Genomic DNA, 19,772 nt, shown 5'->3' with positions numbered 1-19,772 from the left:
AGTTAGGAGCCTCTGAGGAGACACACAGCAGCCCCAAACAAGACAACAGATATTTTTACATCACAGTATAGTTGTTGCATATATCTTGAATTATCTTTTATAATCACACTACTTTGACTTTATGGCTGCTATTAAACTCATTACTAGATATTATTTAAAGTTAATAAACAATTACATATTTTATCCAAATTGTTTTTTTAAATAGCAAAATCTATTTTGTAATAATTGTCTTCCTTTGTTACTTTTCAATGTTTTATTTTATAAGTTTAAAAACTTTATTCTGAGAAGTCTATGGCTTCACTAAATTACCAAAGGTATGAATAACAAAAAAATTAAGAATCACTGATATAAATGTGCAAAGTTCCAAACTATTCAATAATAAAAAGTATTTACAGCTTTAGAAATTGGATTGTGTTCACCTTCTAAATTCTTAAAAGAATTATTCTGAATTTGCATTAAAGGTTTCAAATTGACAAGTGCATTCTGGTAAATGTTGAAAATTCAAGATTTACGTTTGTCCAAAGAATGTGTTCTTCTACCATATCCTCAAATACATTAGTCATGAATATTCTCATAATCATTGACAATCTGAATGGTGCTCATAATTACATCACTGTGCTGTGTGAAAACGCTCCTGGATTAGAAATCCAATATTCAGCAGTTCCAATTCTGCCTCCAATAAACTCAATCCTTGAGCCTCAGGCTCTTCACCTGGGTCGAATGGCTTGGGTGATCTCCAAAGAGACTTTCAATTCTGTGGTTTAGTGATTTCAGTATTTTCTTTTAAAAAGAATTATTTCTGGATTAAATTTAATAATACAATGAGTTTAAAATAAGATTTTTAAACTTCCAACTTGACATAAAAACAACCCTTTCTGATTCAAATAGGAAAAGTATATGTACATACGTTTCTTGAGGTAATGCAAATTTATAGCTGCAAAAAACAATCATTTTTAATTATATGCTCAACCTACAGGTAACTTTATTGTCATGTCATGCAAATTTACTAAGACCAACAGCTTGGGAAGAAGCTGCCTTTGCTATGTGGAGATAGACAATCCTTTAAGACAGATTTCATCCAAGCTCAGTGCCTCATGGAATCAGTATTATGGTTCCCATACATCAAATAGACATTTCCTAGACTTGCAAAATCATTTTGACATTCTCATTAAGTAATCCCTAAAAAAACTAAGCTCCATGGGTGGACACTGATTAGAGAGTAGCACTACACTTTACTTCTTACCTGAACTTTGAAAAATAAATGTTGACCAAAAAAACTACCACTCAAGCAGTATGTCAGGTTTTTGTCATGTCTAACTCTACATGTTGTTCAATTACATATAGTTCTTCAGAAAAATGCCATTATACAGAGTGTTTGCGGACTGGCCTACATAGGCAGTCTAAGAATCATTAAAAAAAAAAGAAAAAATAATTTTAAAAGAGCATTTGAAAGAGTTTCCTTCTAAAATTGACAAGAATCAATATTATCCAAATGAAAGGCCTCAAAACCCGTTAACAAAACATGATGCAGTGAAATGCAGTTAATGAATTTAGAATTGTGAAATTGTTTTTAAAAGTGCCTTTCTTATTACATTGAAATGTATTTTTCAAGATAGAGGCATCATAACATGACTCTCTGCACTGTGCTGTGTGTATAATAAAGCAGCAAAATTAATCTCTTTCCCTGACGACCTCTGGAAATGAAAACCCATTATAGTAATAATATTTGTATGTAGGTCTTGATGTTTTGGTGCTAAATTTGAATGTCATGAAATGATTATATGTAGTGGTTGATGGGTACATATGTGCAGATAATTACATAAATAACCCTCTTCACATAAGTCAAGATGACTTTTTAGATCTGGTATAAAACTAGTTGCAAGCTGATAAAACTCATAATAATTTTCTTTACTGCTGCAGCATAAATCTTATTATTCCAAAAGTTGGCTAGAGATATTTTACTTTTCACAATGATCTAATAAAAAAATTGGACTAGAAACCCTAGAAATTTGAGACATCTTCTCCTGTATTTTATGCTAGAGCCCACCCTCAAGATAAAAGCATCCACTTGACTCATGAGCATACTTATGAAAGTCATGGATCTTACAGTGTTTTTTGCTTTGATAAGGAAGGTAACCTACAAAAATATAAAGATAAGTTTGATAAAAATCAATGTTTAAACCAGGGTATGTTTCTCACATGTAACAGATTTCCCCCTGGACCCAAACTACTACCTGTGTTGATTTCAACCTCTTTCCTGTTCCCTTGGCCATGATAACTTTTTCTTTTAACCTGTGATATGAAAGTCCCTTTTGTTCTTCACATTTCATGGAAAAAAAAATAAAAATTCTACCTTATGGCCTTACTTTTTGCATTGTTCCCTCATTTTATCATATTGCAAATTCACTCTTACACCTTCTGTTGACCACAATGCCTACTTTAAAATAGCCAATACTTTCCTATCACAATACAGTACATTGTGTTTCCCAAGCCCTAGTCCACTAGTCAGCTTTTTTGTATTTTTTTATGTAAACCACTCTCACGTTTTTTTATTTTTCATACATGTCAAATTGTTATTTGTTGAAGGAAGGAAGGAAGGAAGGAAGGAAGGAAGGAAGGAAGGAAGGAAGGAAGGAAGGAAGGAAGGAAGGAAGGAAAGAAGGGAGGGAGGGAGGAAGGAAGGAAGGAAGGAAGGAAGGAAGGAAGGAAGGAAGGAAGGAAGGAAGGAAGGAAGGAAAGAAGGGAGGGAGGGAGGGAGGGAGGGAGGGAGGAAGGTACTCTCCTGGTTCACTTCTGTTTTTAAGTTCTTCTTTTCTGTCATCTGATGCAGTACCATGATTTTAACTTCTGCCTTTACAAATGACAGTTAATTATCTTATTCTTTCCTCTCTAGGCCTGTTTACCAAATTCCAGATTCTTAATTCTAAATGCCTGTTAAAAATTCTCTATTTGAATTAATCATCAATAGATTAAATTAGATGGGAATATTGACCTTCACAACCCCTAATAACTTTTATATTCTCTAGTTTTTTTTTTTTAATTCATCTTTAGAGAGGAGAGGGAGAGACAGAGAGAGAAAGGGGGAGGAGCTGGAAGCATCAACTTCCATATGTGCCTTGACCAGGCAAGCCCAGGGTTTTGAACCGGCGGCCTCAGCATTTCCAGGTCAACGCTTTATCCACTGCACCACCACAGGTCAGGCTATTCTCTAGTTTTGTTATTGACATTAATACCTCTTTAGTTATTCAAGTTCAGTGTCTCTGTTTTATTTTCACCATTACTTTCCATTCAGACTTTTAGTCTCACAGATTCTACCTCTGAATTTCTCTTGTATTTACCTTCATTGCAACATACAGTTCAGCTTAGCAGTGCATTCTTTCTTAGCCTTCATCTATCTAATCACATGCTTAGTTACATCTCTGAACCCCTAATACAAAACACTGTGTATAGCATATTATAATTGCTCAGTAGAAAGTGTAAAAAATTAGCCCTGGCAGGGTTGCTAAGGCATGGAGCACAGTCCTGGCACACTGAAGTCAAGGGTCCCAGCCCTGGTCAGTGCAAGAAGCAACCAATGAGTGCACAACAAAGAGGAACAATGAGTTGATTCTTCTATCTCTGGCTCTCCTTTCTCCTCCCTCTTCTTCTTCTTCTTCTTCTCTCTCTCTCTCTCTCTCTCAAATAAATGGAAAATTTTTGTAAATTAAATGACTTTTCCTACGTTGCATCACCCTTTTCCAAACCACCTCTAATGAATGTTTCTTCCAAAATAAACAGCTCTGATGATGTCATTCTCCAGCTAAGAACAAAGTCAAACATTACAATAGTTTCACATCATTTAATGAACAAAATCCAAAACTATTTTTTCTAGTACTCCATAGCCTTTCCCAATGCTATCCATATTTTCTGAACAGTAATCCCATTTACTTTGCTCTTCATTCCTGAATTACTGCTATAAAGTTGTTTACTATTTCAGTTCCCACCAAGACTGCAATTTACATAAATTGTGTCAATCTCTTTTCCAAAGAGTAGAATTTCAATTCTTACTCTAAGGTTGTGAGTTTGAGTTTGTGCAGTTTCTAAGAAAAAAAATGTACTACCAGCCTGCACTCCCTAACATCTGGGATTCCTGTCACTTCACTTTATTTATATAAATGTAATAGTAAATGCCTGTCTATTTGTATACACCATGACCAGAAATTACTTTAACAGTCAAACACCAAAGCATACTATTTGTCCACAAAAGTGAACTTGGCTTTCAGCACAAGGAATAAGTTAATTTTCCCCAAGAAGTCTTACCTCTACTCTGCCAGGCCATCCTACTATATTTGACTATGTCTGTTCTGCTAAAATATCCTAGGAGATATTTTATTTCAGTCTTATAACAAAAATAGCAAGCCTTCATAAACCCATGAAACTGTATACTTATTAAGAACAAAGACTACAATTTGGTATTCATAGTGTTATTCACTCTATTTTATACAACATCTCATACATGGAAGATACTCAGATGTTGATCTAATGAGTCTTATGTCCCTTTCATTCTCTCTTTGACCCTTGCTCTACCATAACTAGGTTGGCACTGGCTTTTTGGCTCTTGACTTAGAGAGGAATTTGGTACAGCTGGTCATGATCAGTCCATGACTGAATGTATGTCCTAACATAACTTTGTTAAGACATGAAGAATCAGAACTCTTGAAGGTCACAGAGAAGATTGAGAATTATTGATGAACTTTAACATTTTGATTCATTTTGAAAATAAATTTGCCTTTCACAGGACATTGTGAAATTGCTCAATAATAATACATTTTTAAATTAGGGATATTCTTATGCATATGTAAAATTATTTTGTATCTATACAGTTAAATTCTCTATTTTTCTTACTTTAAAAACAAGGAGAATCACAGAATTTTAGAGGCAAAATTATCCAATAAACTAGTTCAAACCTTTCATTTTGACAAAGAAAAACGTAACATAGAGAAAAAGGGTGACTTCAAAGACCAAATAGAGCCAGAATTTGAACAACTCTAATGAGAAATCAGTGGGATTCACAGGTCATAAATGAGAATGTACTTTGAGAGAAGTCCTCAAGATAGACATTGTTAACTTCTTTCTGGTTTTCATATTCTCCTGCCTGGTAGCTGCACATGTCCACCCATCTAAAGACTACATTTTAAAGGACGCCTTGTAATAGTTGTAGCCATGAAATGAAAATGCTTGTGCTTCCCTTCTTCTTCTCATACCCTCCCACTGATGGGGATACAGACCTGGTTTAAACTGAAATGTTAGAGCAACAAGATAGAAGGAAACAGGCAGCCTCTAAGAAGTTGTTCAGAGATGCCTACTTATCTCTTTTCATATCTTTCTTACATTCCATGAAGAATAATCTTGTGAATGTTTGGACCACTCTATTTTGTATCTCTTTGTTATTGCAGCTTAGTATATACACTCATACAGTCTTTAAGAAAGTTGTATAGATAAATAAAACAGAATTTTAGTGGTAAATGGGACCCTTAAAGAATTTCTGGTACAACCACTTATCTCCTGGTTGACAGATGTGCAGTTAGGCAGAATGTTTTCTCAATTAATTGCAATGCAAGTAAAACATCTCATCAACTGCTGATCTCCAAGTTAAGCTGTCATGTTTTTCCTCCACTGACATGTCCTGTTGAAAACGTATGCCAATGAGAGCAGCAAATGAAAATGACAGGGAAATGTATGCTTTCACACTACTTGCTGTTCCTCGGAAGCACAGCTAACATTTCTTCTAGAACTTATATATTCTATTTTTAGAACTATTCATTCATTTGTTCAAACATTGGTTCACAAAGAGTTAATGAATAATTACTACAAGCAGGAACTCTGCTTAGTAAACGAGATCAACAATGCTCCTAATCCCATGTTTGAGAATAAAGAAAACCATAGTCATGAAAAATAATTTAAGAAGCAAGTCTAGGCACCATTATTGATGGGAAGCACAGTGTGGTCTAGGGTGTGAAACAGGAGGGTCTAATGTAGTCATGCATTGACAATACTAAGCCTTTTCTATTTATTTGTTTTAGTACAGAAATTTATTGTGGCTGTAAAGTTCTTTTATTTTTTTCCCTTTGTCTTGGAAAATTAGATAAAATTTTTGAGGGCATAGAGAAGAATATAAAGACAAGATGTCATCTTTCATGGTATGGTGAAGAGAAGAATTTCATAGCTCTAGAGAAGAACAGTGAGAGGATTTCATGCTCCCCTATATTTGTAGGACAGGATGGTAGAGAATAATTGAAGCCAAACCCAAAGTGGAAGAAGATAACCCATAGATGTTTCAGGCTGTCTACCTGGAAAATAATGCCTGGTTTCCAAAGGCCCTTTCTACATTAAATAAGCACACTTATATCATTCTTTGAATGTATGATTGTCATAACTTTGAGTTTTAGAGTCACTGGAAAAATTAAATATTATATGTGTGTATGCAAATGAATCTTATGTAGGATATAGCCATTATAATAAAGTGACTAACTTTGTAGATTTGATATTGATTTCAATAATCTAAAATAACTCAATAATGAGTTTTATATTCCTAGAGTAAAACATGAAAGTTTAGTGAAGATAGTGAGTTAAAATGTGAGGACACATACTATCTCAATATTGATTTGCACTTTTGCACTCTATTTATTATTCCTAAACCAATAATAACAACAATAATTATAATAATGGGGAGGGGAGAGAAAGAGTTGAGCCTTCCTGCTCACCCCTTTAAATCCATTACTAAATTTGTGCTATAGTATTGTCTGTGAAAATGAAAGACAGAAAAAAAAGACAGATGGTAAAGCAGAACCCAACATAAGCTTGGATAGAATCCACTGAGAGAAAAATGCTTTATAATTGATAAATTCTCTAATGAAATATGTTAATTCACATTACAAGGATTTAGGAGTCAAGGCCCATCTGTGTGAAACAAATATTACCAATAAAGGTGTTTTCCCACCTGGAATATCAAGGGATCAAATAGTGATTTTGGCCACATTTCAAGAACAAGCCATATGTTGAGAATTCTCTCCCATTTAAAGGGCAGCAGCATGTTATGCTGACAGTTTTTCAGAAAGAATTGAGAAGGGACTTTCAGGCAATCTTACCTCCTGATATTTTATTTTCAAAGACTTTTCATTGATCTTCTGTGGGTTGCTGCATCTTCTAGCTCCAGATAGCTTAGGAAGTGCTATTGACACTCTCTAGAATGACGTTGTTATTTCATAGTTTCTGATTTTAAAAGGATGCTAATAGGATTGATATAACCTGCTTCTCATATCAGCTTCTCCCTTTTTTTCACCTTTCATTTCAAACATTTCTGGAAGCCTAGGAAATCTGCAACTGCTTCTTCCGGGTACTCTGGCCCACAACTAAAAGTATATTGTGAAGTAGACCACTTGTGCAAAGACTGTTACATATTATGCCAAAAAAAAAAAAATCTGCTTGTGAGGGTGCATATTTTGTGCCGAAAATGTTACAGTAGGTGGACCATGTTCTCTATTGACAGAAAATATGAACCTGCTTATAGGTATGAGTCCAAAGGTCCAATTTACTGAAAATTAGCGATCCATCAGATTAAGGGGCAGAAAGCAATCTGTACTCTTGGTGCCTTGAAATTTCTTGCATCAGTCACCAGATCATGATTTACTAATAGGGTTTCAGGGCTTGCAAAATAGCACAACTCGAACCACGTATTAATATTTAATCTGGCATTTTAAGTGCACCTAACAAAAGACCCCAGAGCTGCTGACAAAACCCTAAATTGTGAAATTTTTAAAAGGGAATTGAGCAGGTCCACAGTGATTTTGTGGGGAAAAAAAAGAAAAAAGAAAATAAATGGGTTCCAACGTTTCCTATGTAGACCTCACAAGCCAAGCTCTCATTTCTCTTGAAAGTATTTATCATGCATTTTTAGATGCTTTATTAAGAGAATCACAAAGCTGTTTCTGGCAGCTGGCTGCAGAATCTACAATTAGATGACAGTGGATGCATTTTAGTTAATAAATTTTATATTAGACAACTTGCTCCTAAAATAATTCATTGGCACTTCTAAAATGTTGCTAAATGAGAGACAATCTAGCCTATAAATCACTTGAATCACTTTATTACATGCTTTTAAGCAACCGTATCTGTTCTGAAGTAGTGAGTTGGAGGAAACACTTCACAGGCAAGAGGGTTGGCTTTGCAACCTTATTTTCAGGGCTCAGGATGACCATAAATGCCAAGTTCCAAAGCCACCAAGACCCAGCTCCAATGAATGCATATGGAAGAAGAGGGAATGACTTTACCTGCTAAGACTACTGAATATATATAATTATTATTTTATGTTTATGATAAGTGTATAAAATAGATGTTGACTCATTTTCATTTGTGACCAAAATATGCCATAATTTATGATAGATGTTCCTGTGGATACAGGATGCCACCTGTAATAACAGAATGTTTATTAGTGTACAATTGAGGGTTATAAATAGTATATTTTATCTATGGAACAAAACACAAAAGATAACTTGTTAGCAAAAGATAAATTGCTTAGCAAGATCTCAATGAGATCCTAGGTTTGTCAAAAAAAAAAAAAAAGCTTTTTATTTGCAGACCAATGCCTTTATAATCCATTTAAAATAATATACTTGCCACTAGGTGGCTATTTCTGATCAGATCATTTTACCATTTTAATTACATTTTTAATATCCTGGCTGCATAAACAAAGATAAATTACAAGCCCTGCACAATCTGGCTGCTAGCTCAGGCATAGTCAGTAATAATATCAGCTTTTGTTTGCGCCTCCACTAATTAGATTCTGAAATCTAGGCTTTGTCAATCAATAATTTTAATTTTAGAATCGCCTTTTGATCTCGCATTTCATGTTTGTTTGGGAAAATGATCAGTAGGACAAAGCTGATAATTTATGCAGAAACAACCTCTCAGCAAGGCTACATGCACATTCCTTCCCATCAACACAAGCCTGCAGTCTAAGCCTGACACAGGTCTAATTAGCATGCAGATATGTGTCGCCTCATTGGCAATTCAAATTGCTTTTTTTATAATGTACCTCAAATTGTGCTACTCAAACATTGTATTTGATTTCTAAACCCCCCTGGGAATCCCATAATGTCTCCCTTCATCCCAGTCTGAAGCATTTCTTGAAGACTGCTGAGACTGGCTGTCTTTTCGAAAACACCCAAACATTGTATTCCTGAGACCAGTTTTTCTTCTTGTCAGGGAGCAACTTGTCCTTCTGTGGACTTCCTTGTGCCCTATTTGTAGGTTTAGAGGCGATCTGTTACTTCACAAGGTGCTTCTCCCACGTGATTGGTCTACACAGGGCTTCCCTCCTGTGTCACTCACTTTTAAAGTGGGGAAGATGTCTGGTGTGTACACATTAATATGCGGCATGTGGCCACCTCTTGAATGCCAGTCTGCCGGTCTTCGTTAAGCAAAAATGGCTGGATTGCAAGGGTTGTTTCTCTTTTCTTCCACATGCATATGCACACACACTCACACTTGCTTTCTCATACACACATTCATGCATACAACCTTCTCATTCACCTGCACACCCACCCAAGACACCCCAAGCACTTCACAGTCAGCACTGGGATGTGTGAGACTGGTCTGCTGAGCACAGTACAAATAAGGAGATTCCAGCATACACTGGGGCTTCTTTTTTTCTTTCTTTCTTTTTTTTTTTTGCCACGCAGCAACAAGTGGCGAATCAATGGTGTACAGTTATTCAGCAATGTAATTCATTTCACTGGCTTTGGCTCCTAGCCAGATCCGCCATCTGTCTCTAGCTCTCCCTCTCCCCCTCTCTCTCCCTCTCCCTCTCTTTCGCTTGAATTTGTCCTACATTTCGTAATATTACGTGCCTGCCGTCCTTATCCTATGCCAGAGGTACAACACCACTCCCACCCCCATTCCGACGTGGACTTCTCTGAGGTCGGTGGCACTTGGGATACTTCAGTGCCATGGAAAGAAAAGGGTAAGCGAAAGCAAAAAGGATTCATGCAAAATATATCAATATACGTGTGTGTGTATAATGTTCTGGTGTCCACCTGCTCCTGCTTCAGCCTTTTATCCAAAGCCTTGAGATGGATTTGCCTCATCCAGGAACTTTTCCTGCTTCGTTAGAGCATCTTCGTTGTCTTTCTCAGACGCTGGCATGCCACACCAGTGCACGGCTCCATGGAACGGACGCCTGCTGTTGGACACTTACATAGCTCTGCCACCAGACACCCTCCTGCACTGGAAATCGGGGGACTCCTCCAGGATCTTATGTGTGCTTGCTGTTTGAAGCTGCAGAAAAGTGAATAATCAATTAAGTATTGATTTCTTGTAAGATTTGGTAAATTTCAAAGGGAAGACAAAGAGGATGGCTTAAGGAAACACTGCAGGGACTTGGCGTAAATTAGACAACTAACGGGAGCGCAGAATAAAATAACACCTCAACTGAAGATTTCCTTGGAAGAATTAGCACTAGCTATTGGAAGACAATGGTGGATTTAATCAAAACAGCAGGCATGCAAGAATTTTGCCCGTGAACCAGAAAAAGGAGCTAATTATAACCACCTTTTTAATGGAGCTAATTTGACTGAATGGATGCAAATGTGCTTTATTTATGGATGAAGAAGCAAGCCTTACTGCAATGATCTTGGGATCATCGTATCTGCTAAGCTTTGCAGCTCCTGTTACCTTCAGTACATTTTTATGTCCGGAGAAGGTATTTATATGTAAACAACAGCTAATCATGCAAAAGATTCATCGGAACAATATACTATGGTATATGAGATATAATCCTAATTTTGCAGCCTCTCAGGATTTCCCCTAACTTGGGGGGAGGGGGGATGTGTGCAACCTTTGAGTGCAATGGGTTCTGGTAAACAATAAATGAATGATGTTAAACTGTTGTGATTTTTCAATGTGTAATGTATTAATTTTAGCTTTCTTAACATATTGATTCAGAATTATTTGGCAATTAATTTATAATGAAAGAAAGAAAACTGTTGGGTGTTTTGTTTTGTTTTGTTTTTAATGCATTTACAGTCTTCTTAGAGATCGGAATGTGTAGGTCCCACCAGCCCATGAGCTCTGTAATTATAAAAGAATGGTAAAAAATGTTTGACAATTTGAAGAATTGGTTTTATAATGGGAACAATGTGTTATAATCAGTAAAAAGAGAAGTGTTGTGTTTTCTCTTTGGGTAGAATGTTCTTGAGTGGTTAACTCCTCCGTTGCTGATGGGAAGTAAATATAACGGGCTGGAGGAAGAGGTTGTAATGATGATGCTTTGTTCCTGTGTACCCTCACATTTCAGGCTAAAGTGCATTTTAAATATTTCCTTCTATTTCTATTATTTCCTTTCTCTATTTTTCTTCTCCTCATCATTTTTTGCTGTCTTGCAATCTACGTTCCCTGAGCAACCATAGGAACCAAGTTACATTAAGCTTCAACACAAAGACCTTGTAAGAATAATGAATCCTCATTTGCATCGACATTTGTATTCAGATTTGCCAGGCTATAAACTTGGCAGATCAAGCGGAATATTAAGTAGAGGCTTCCATGGTAAATTGTGGCTCTTGAAATTGCTAAGTCCCCCCTCCCCTCCATTTTTCCTCTCTATCTGTGGTGGCAGGTGAAGTCTCATGACTACTTGCTTCTTAAGAAATGCATTGGCCCCTTCATCTTTCAGTGTCTGATGTCAGTTTCAAGCTGAAGAGGAAAAAGCCAGCAGTAGGTATACTAGCTGAAGGTGCAACATTAACTCTAGAAGCCAGAGACCATAAGAAAGGCACCTTTAGGCAATTGAATGGTGTGGGAAAAATTAATCATTATGCGTGAGCTAAGGTTTCATTTTTCTGGTATATTCAAAATATATTAATTTCATAAAAATTCACTCTCACTTACTAAATTTTCTAAAGGCTATAGGAGGACCCAGGTAGCTCTTTTCTCATGAAATAATTCAGTTATGTCATTCTCAGTCATTGTTGCCGACCTACTCATGCCCATTCTTGAAATACTTAAAATACCTTCTTTTAATTAGTCACTACAGATTGTCTGATTTAATCCTTGGCTTTGCTTGATTCTGAAATGGCAAAATAGCAATAATCATAGTTCCTTCTGTGTAAGTTCAGAATTATGACCTAAAATGTCATATCTACAATACAGTAAACAATAGGGTGAAAAATGCAGACTTTAATTTCCATGTTTTATCCAGCCTTTGTGGTGCCAAACAAGTGAGTAATTGGAAACATTTGTGCATGACTTAATTTTGCATGCATCATCCCATTGTTTCAGACTCTTGTACACAGAGCCTAAAAGATTCATGACCTATTAACAAACTCTCACTTCTTGCCATCTTGTTTTCTCTCAAGAATGTTTCACTAGTGGGGAGCTATAAAATGTGTTAGAAGATTAGCTTTGCAGTGACCTTACAAAGGGCATATTAACAATGGTTTCCCTTTTTTAATATTTTTTCCAAAATTTAAATGGTATAAATTATAAAACATAGACTGGGTCTACTATGGACATTTCCTTAAGGTATATCATAAGGAACTGTGAACTTTCAGTAACTGCTGTAAGCGACTGACTTAGGTAGCCTTAGGTTGAGGTAGGATTTAATTGTGGGTGGAGAAATGAAAGATGTTTCATGAAAGATACTGGACATTTTAAAAAGTAACATGTACTGGTAAATGTTTAGATTGAGGGATTACATTTCATAAGCTTTCACATATTTAAAAGATTCTTGCCAATAGCATGTATATTAATATAATTTATATTAAAATATTACCTATTATAAAGGCATTAGATCATTCTTAATAGTATTGTTACTTTTAGACTCTGAAAAGTAAAATGTAAATCATGAATTTTTGAGAACTACATGTTTGCATATCACAATCTCATCCTTTTTAAGGGAAATAAATTATTAGATAATGTGATACCAATCACAACTATACTGAAAAACAAAAGTATTACCACTCTCAGGTAAAATTTAACTTTTACGTTTACTCTTTAATGTGAAAAGGATGAAAGCGTGGTAACTATCATAACATTGCTTTGATCTGATCAATCAAGGATAAACAGCATTTCAAAAAAAATTTTTTTCCTGAGATGATCTAATGATAACACTTTATGATGAAATATATCCATCAACTTTATAACAAAATGCAAGCAAAGGTGAGAGGCTGAGCAAAGACATCAGTGCACCTTTTTAAACATACTTGATATTTCACATGAATCTGAAACTCAATTTAACGGGCTTCAAATGGTATTTTTACCAATGTGGATCGTGGGAGAGGAGTTATATATTGTGACCTTTTCATAGAAAAAGGAAAAGTATATTTGTATTCAAAAATACTTTTGATTGTATATTCAAATAGGACTTAGAAAGGCAAAATTTACCTTTACACCTTTCTTCAATACTGCCCATACAGGGGAAACTGTCTTTCACAAAAGCTAATGGTTTGGTTGATTACACTTGTGTATGTATTTACCATGCAGTTTGGGAAACAGAATGCTGATAAATCTTATTAAGAGGAGAAATTAGAGCATTAACTCATTTGCCTTCTCAATAGCAGGAGTGAGACTTCTATCCAAAGTGGTATTATGATATTGTTTAAACACCCACGCAGAAAAGTAGCTATTGTTTCTTGTCTGCTTTCTCAGTGTTTCTTAGACAACAAATTCTCCCCTTCATTAGCTATCATCTCTTCTTACTGTATAGGAATACAGTGGAATGTATATCCTCGTTCAGAACTCAAACACAAAAATTAAAGCATACTTAAATTGCAGTACTTACCTAAGTTTGAGAAAGGAGCAAGTTTCTCTACAATAGGAAAATAGCAAAATGACTTGGAATCTGAGCAATTTTACTATGTTCTGTTGCTGTTTATACTAGAGAATTTTTTTCACTATCTGATAAAAATGCACATTATTGTAGGACTTCCCCTATAACTTGAATAACCACTGTTATTCTAACTAGCAGTTTGGTAGCCACAGACACAATGCCCCTAGGACAAGGCTGAACTCCTTTCTGGAGCAGCCTTTGCCTGGTATAAGGCAGTAGAGTCCTGTGTTTGTTATCCTGAGAAATTAGGCTTTACTGATTTAAAGTCAATTTGTTTCATTGGTCTCTTTCAGCAGAATAGCTAAAGGTTTTGCCATGTTTATGAGGCACACTGAGTTTGTGTGTGCCATGACTTGATCTTTAAAGTCAGTTCAAGCCTTTCACTTCTTCCTTAGAGGGAAACATTCAGCAGCATGGACCTTATTGTTATTTTCTTCAGCAACTTCCAGCAAAATAATGGAGGGCAAATCACTAGAACATAGATATTCATGTAGACATATATATATATATATTTGAGAAAGGGCTTTAGATAGATAGATGATAGATAATAATAATAATAATAATAGTGATGATGATAGATGATAGATAGATGATAGATAATAATGATGATGATAGATGATAGATAGATAGATAGATAGATAGACAGACATAGGGAGAGAGAGATATCGATGATAGGTACAGGTATGTGTACTTATAGCATCTATAGATGCAGGTAAGATATGTATCACTTTTCTCTCTAATTTTAATGTGTATGCATTATTGTTGCTCACAGAAGGAGGAACAGTTCATAACTACACATTCACTTAAGAAGAGAAAATGTGTGTGTACAGACATGCCATATGTATCTGTGTACACATACACTGCAAAAATGTTTTAATAGTGCAAATGGATGATGGATGTACAGAGAACGTCAAGAAATTAAGGGATAGAGGAGAAGATAGAAAACAACCCTTATATGATGGATCAATGAAGTATTATTCTCACCTATTGTATCACTTGACAGTCTCTATACTTAAAAAACCTGGTTCAATTTTTATATTTAAATGCTTGGTCTGCTCCTTTTATAGATGATTCACACTAATGGTCATTCCAAGAGTGACTAGTGAGCCTTTAATAATATTTTAGCAATGTTGAGATTATTTGGGGAATTTTGTTTTAATCATGAAATAATGCAGCAGTTTTATAATGATTAAAATGACATAAGTGAATTAAATTAATGTGCACTTAATTCTCTGCCTTCAGAGCCCCATTTTATACTATAGTTACTTATCAATTAATTGATACAAATGTTACCTGTGACCAGGTGTTGTGTAAAACATTTTAAACAATTATTCAAATAGTCTTTTTTTAAATATAATATCCCTATTCGGACTATTCTAAAAAGGAAGTGTTAAGCATAACATTTATTTGGGTAGCCATAAAGAAACAGCTACAAATTCCTATTTTTGCTTCAGAATTACTACTTTTTTCAAATTGGACTGCAGACATTTTTTTCCACTGCTCCAGGTGCAGGCCAGTCATGTCTCCCCCTGAATCCCCAGAAAAGCTCACCTGAATCTCATTCAATAAGATGATTATCTTATTGAATTGGCTTCTCTCCCACCTGTTGACTAGTCTGCCATCAGTAGGCAACCCTTAATTTCAGGATGCAACTTGACATTGACTGCCTCTCAGAAAACAACTTTCCTATGTTTCTTATTTTGATTAACCTCTGGGATAGACAACCAGATTAGTCAGCTATAATTTCAGAAGTCTATGCCCTAAATTTTGAAATATTGTGCATCTACTTGCACAGGGTCCTCTGGGATGCTTAAGCCTCCCCTCATTGGTGCAGGTAGTCTTTTCTCAGCTGACACCATGTTACAACTTTGATCACAGCTGTGCTCTTCATTCCTTGGTTCCCTCGCTAAATGAATGTACCTCTTCTTCACTAACCATGTACTGCTGTGAATATTACTTCACACTGTTCTTCAGTCTTCTATTCTTCCTGCTATTGATGTTTACAAGTGTCTTTCTTTACTTTAAAATCCTACCTCTTTTCTGAAGCTTTCACTAGTCAAGTAGATATAAAAAGACACTATTTCCTCCATTTAAAACAGCACAATTTGCAGCCATCATGAGCTACATGTTTGTGATATATTTATTCATTTGCATCTGCCCACATCATTAAAGTGGCTGTGAGATTTTCATAGATTTCAATCAGGATAACCCCTATGTGAATGTCTATGTTTATTTAGAAATTCTTCCAACCAACACAGGTTAATGGAGGCCCTTTTTGCGTCACAAACTTTTGTAGAAGCTATGTAACTATAAAGATGAATTAGACAGATATGGTACACAAACTTTTAGACTTGCAAGCAATGGGGAAATCTGCCTAGGAAGATACACAAAAACTTGAAGTTAGGCATTTTATCCATTCTTATGTATATATGAAGGGTCTTTTGGTATTCAAATTACAATTTGAAATATGTCCTAAACAGAATATGTATAAACTTCCCATTCCAGTTTGATTTGGTAATCCTATGGTAGCTCAAACATCCCTTACAATGACAGCTTAGAACAGATGTTCTTAACAGTTTTGGTCTCAGAAACACTTTATACTATTAAAAATTACCACGGTGACAACAGCTTTTATTTATGTATGTTTTAGTTATTGATAGTTATCATATTAGAAAGTAAAATAGAAACTATATCTCTAAATATTTTATTAATTTGTTAAAAATAACAACTACAAACTCATTAAATGTTAACATAAGAAATATATTACACTAAGATAATCATATTTCCCAAATTTAAAAAAAAGCATATGGAGTGATTTCCAAGATATGTCAAATGAAAAAAAGTAAGGTGCAGAAGAATGTATATAACATGCTTCCATGTGTGTAAAGATATATACATGTATGTAAATATACAAATGACAGAAGGATCATGAATTGATGAAAACAGTTTAATGTAGGGGGAAGCAATTTTCACTTATTACATAGTTTATTCTAACATATGTACACTAGTTACACTAGTTTTAAGATAAATAAGAGTTAAAATTTAATGTAAAATAGAGATGACATATACTTATAAGGTGAATTCTTGATTTGCTCTCCACCCTTTCCAAAAAACAAACAAAAATTGACAAAAGATCAGTTTTATCACTACAGTTGCTTAGCATTTTGTAAAACCAAATAAAGTCTCTTTTATATTTCTATACATAAATACATTAATTCATAACAGACAGAAAGAGCCTAAATATATTGTTGGTAGGATTTCCAGGTATAATGGAATATTTCCATTTGCTAAATCTGTCAGTTTTTATTGTTGAAAAGGAAAAAAGTGTTCCGAATTCTGAGAATATTATATACATTCAATGCCAAAGATTAAGAGTTTCTAAGTAGTCAATTTTATATTATTATTGAGGTAAAATGGATTGGTCTTCTTTTAATTTAATTTTTTAATAATTTTTGAAAGTATAGAAAACAATGATTAATGAATCTTCCAAGTTTAAGGTATAAAATTTGTACAACATGTAATGTGGCTTCTATGTAACTTTTCAAATTTCCACTCCAACACTTTCTTATGAATGTCATTATATTATAAGCAAATGCGTCCTGCCTTTCGGTGAGGATGTCTTATTTCCAAATATTTTCTCCAACTCTGACTCTTCTACCTTCCTGCCACGTCCATGCTGTCCAGGTATCTAGAATGTTAGTCTGGGCTCTACTCTAATGGTTTAAGCTGAGAAGTTCTTTTCACTCTCAGATCTCATATGCATGGTACTTGTTTTACAATGTTTTCTCTCATTGTAATCTGTGTATATGACAATGTCCCAAATAGATAAATAGAAGCACCATGAAAGTAGGAAGTAACCACTTAATGCACAACTTTCATCTTTGACAAACTACACATGCTCCAGCAGCCTGGCCTTGTGTCCAATGCAGATGATACAGCCAACAGCATCCAATAGGGATGGGGTCAAATGGCATTCAGCCCCTCTGAAGATAAAGAAAGCCCCAGTCAACTAGGAATCTCATAAAATAATCCCACTTTCTAGTTGAAAATAGTTCCTGAAATGGACTTCAGTCTATTCTTTTCAGGCTAAAAAAATAAATAAGTTCCATATCTTTTGCTTAAGATTTTAATTTGTTTCCTTATCCTGTAATCATTCATACATTGCTCGTGTGAACCCTCACAGTCCTCAGTTGTTCTTTAGGCTGTGGAGTGCAGAGCAGGGCCTTATATCCCCAGAAATAAGACCAGGGCTGAATGATTGTCTACTTCATGGTAAATTCCTTTGGAGTCCTCACTGTATACTTTTTTTATAAATTGACATATTAATTATTCTTTAGACCTATACATAGTTCCTATATTATACTTGGACAATTGTTTCTGTTTAAAGTGGTGTTTATTAAGTGACTCTTGCAGATTAATTTAGTATTTTTTTAATTTTTATTTTTGCAAGGACATTTTGATTGCTAATCATAATCTACTGGGAATATTACAGGGACTGTTTCTTTATTACCTTGAGGCTTTTGTAAAACAGTGAGGGTGTGCAGTTTGTCCTGCCTTTTGGTCAAAGATATTTAAAACGATGATTCTCAAATCCCAGATTAATGCTATTTCTTGATGAAGTTTCCTCTTCTCTATGATAGAATAATATATATTGTGATGACTTTTTTTTATAAAGCTACTTTTGTACACATTTTATGTCCTTAAATATTTCACATACATATATTGATCGACTTATGACCTATGCAACTTACGACCATTCAACTGTACAACCACAATCACTAGGCACTTCTGCTCTGCATCTGGCAGTGCAAGTGTTGCCCAGCTGGGCGTACGACAGTGCGGACCAGCTTCTGGCAGCACTACCATCTCCACGTGCACCATTTCAACTGTTAGACCAGACTCAGTATAGCAATTTGTGTTTTGTGTCTTAGATATTTTTCATCAAACCCCTCCCAAGATGTCTACCAAGAGGAAATTGTCTTTGCAAATATTAAACCAATTGTACCTGTAATGCAGTGTTTTACTTAAACCTGAAAAATGTAAAAATAGGAAACAAAATGGTGTAGAGATGATACAAATGGCATAAAATGAACAAAAAAATTATGATATATAACAATAATGAAAGAAAATGATAAAATATGACAAAGATTTTTATAACATCATTTCACAGTACTGTACATATAGCCTACTGAACTTACGACCAAATCATGTTACGACCGGTCTGTCAGAACCAATTGTGGTCGTAAGTCAACCACTAGCTGTACATGGTACTAGTTGATAGTGATTATTTTTCTACTGTCACTAAAATGTTAAATACCTGATATGAGATACCAATTTCCTTTTATTGATTTTGTTTTACTCTTCTACAGAACACCAACTTAGACATCACTATGTAAATAATAGTTGGAGAAAGAGCAATAGTAAGAATAAGAAAACTAATACTTGAAAGTTACACGCAAAGGATTGTTCTAACAAATTTAACTATATTAACTCATTGCAACAACTCTCTAAGGAATTTACAATTTTTGTTAAAACATTAGAGGCAGGTTGACTCTCTTGTTATGGGCTAATGTAGCTGGTGACTTGAAGTTGAAGCCAATGCTTATTAACCATTATGAAAATCTTAGGACCCTAAGGATATATGCTCAATCTCCTCTGCCTGTGGTCTATAAATGGAACAATAAAGCCTGATGACAGCACATGTGTTTACAACATGGTTTACTGAATATTTTAACCCTCTCTTCAGACCTACTGCTCAGAAAAGAAGATTCCTTTCAAAATATTACTACCCACTGACAACACACCTGGTCAGCCAGGTGTTGTACATCTGAAGGAGGTGTATAACAAGATAAATGTTGTTTTCATGCTTGCTGACACAATATCTATTCTGCAGCTCATGGACCAAGGGATT

Source organism: Saccopteryx leptura, chromosome 3 (assembly GCF_036850995.1).
Source record: "Saccopteryx leptura isolate mSacLep1 chromosome 3, mSacLep1_pri_phased_curated, whole genome shotgun sequence".
NCBI classification, from domain to species: Eukaryota; Metazoa; Chordata; class Mammalia; order Chiroptera; family Emballonuridae; genus Saccopteryx; species Saccopteryx leptura.
This window is presented reverse-complemented; position numbering follows the sequence as displayed.